Here is a 2312-nt window from a genome sequence, read left to right as displayed (position 1 = left end):
GTAACGTCATATACCTCTTGTTTATATTTTGAAAAACAACCAATCCACAGGGCTGCCAACCGTACGTAATGATATTAGGAGTACCAACACTTCCGAAAAAAAACATACAATCTTTTGAACAAATCTCAACCATTATGAAACGAATCTGAAAAATTCAGAAGTTTAATTTCATCGTTCATTCTGTCCTCCTCAAATGAAGAAAAGACGGGAGATCTAACTATACAAGAACAGGTCACATCACAAAAAAAAAAAAAAATACGTCAAAATTTTATCACTCAACAATCATACCTCCACATGACATCACGCCTTTAGTCCCCTTTCCACAGTGAAGCGCCCTGTTCTTGTTCACTCCTTGAGTACATCTATCTAGACACATACTAGGTTCAAAAGTTGACGAAAGTAGAGCGAATGGAACGGCCACACTGGTCAACCCGAGTGGCGAACTTGATATGCTTTGTTCTGATTGGCGCCAGACGATTCTGTTCAGCTCAGGAGCCAGAGTGCCTCCTCATCTGCTGAATAAAATCGTCTTGCGCCAAACATAACAAAATATACAGATTTTCACTCTGTGAAGGAACTGAGTGTTTATCCGGGAAGTTGAGGGGTTGAGGTGTTGAGGGGTTGAGGTGTTGAGTGGTTGAGGAATTGAGTGGTTGAGGAGTTGAAGGGTTGAGGGGTGTAGAGGTTGAGAAGTTGAGTGGTTTAGTGGTTGAGCGGTTGAGGGGTTGAGTGATTGAAGGGTTGAGCAGTTGAGCAGTTGAGTGGTTGAGTGATTGAGGGGTTGAGTGGTTGAGGGATTGAGCGCTTGAGGGGTTAAGAAATTGAGGGATTGAGTGGTTGAGAGATTGAGGGTTGGGGGTTGAGGGGTTGAGGAATTGAGGGGTTGGGGGGCTAAGATTTAAGGGGTTGAGGGATTGAGGGTTGAGGTATTAAGTGGTTGATGGGTTGAGGGATTGAGCGCTTGAGGGGTTAAGAAGTTGAGGGATTGAGTGGTTGAGGGATTGAGGATTGGGGGTTGAGGGATTGAGGGGTTGAGGGGTTGATGAATTTAAGATTTTTGGGTTTGAGAGGTTGAGGGATTGAGGGATTGTAGGATTGAGCGGTTGAGGGATTGAGTGGTTGAGGGGTTATCCGAGGGGCAGTTGACTATAACCGAGTAAGTTAACTTCACTTATGACCTCCTAACTACCCAACCAGGGAAGTGTGCTATAGTTGGATAAAAATCGCCTGGCGGCATCAGGAATAAAGGGGAAAGGGACCACGAGGTAGGGAAGGAGGTCAGAATAGGTCGTGGTGTTTTTTTTTTCAAATTTTTTTAACTAAAGAAAAAATGTCTGAAGAAAATCTTAGATAAATGAAAAAGAAAAAAAATATTGGGTTAATTTTATATATGATGTTTCAAATTTCTTAAAGAAAATATCTGAAGAAATTCTTAGATAAATGAAAGAAAAAGTTTAAATGATATTGGGTTAATTGTAGATCTATGATGCTTCAAATTTCTTAACTAACAAAAAAAAAGAAAAAAGAAGAAAAATATTCTAATTATAAGAAAATCTAAAAAAAAAAAAAAAAAAATAATCTTAGGTTAGCCTTAAATCTACCAAATAAACTTGATTAATTGAATGAAAACTTACGACAAAAATGTATGAAAATAATGACATATCAATAACATCAACCTAATTCTTTCTTAGATATATTAAATAAACTTAACAACAATTTACTTCTAAATTTAGTGAAATCATATCGAGGTAGTCCGTGCAAAAAGAAGCTGGGCGCGTAACCGTCGGACAGGTAGTGCGTTACCGCCGAACAGGTAGTGCGTTACCGCCGGACAGGTAGTGCGTTACTGCCAGAAAGGTAGTGCGTCACCGCCGGACAGGTAGAGCGGTACCACCGGACAGGTAGTGCGTTACCGCTGAACAGGCAGTGCGTTACCGAAAAATCTGGGATGCAATTCCGTCAATACGTTACCGATATTAATTTCCTTAGAGCGGTATATATATATATATATATATATATATATATATATATATATATATATATATATATATATATATATATATGCTAATAAGAACACGGGTATGTGTGTTCACTTATGCAAAGTAGACCACTTGGAAAAAAGAAACTAACGAAGCAGAGCGCTTTCGTATATTACATCTTCAGTGCAACAAGTACGCGCATGCACTGAAGATATAATATATGAAAGCGCTCTGCTTCGTTTGTTTCTTTTTTCCAAGTGGTCTACTTTGCATATACATATATATATATATATATATATATATATATATATAATATACATACACACACACATA

This window comes from Oratosquilla oratoria, chromosome 22 (assembly GCF_046742065.1).
Source record: "Oratosquilla oratoria isolate Oo_2021 chromosome 22, ASM4674206v1, whole genome shotgun sequence".
Classification (NCBI taxonomy): domain Eukaryota; kingdom Metazoa; phylum Arthropoda; class Malacostraca; order Stomatopoda; family Squillidae; genus Oratosquilla; species Oratosquilla oratoria.
This window is presented reverse-complemented; position numbering follows the sequence as displayed.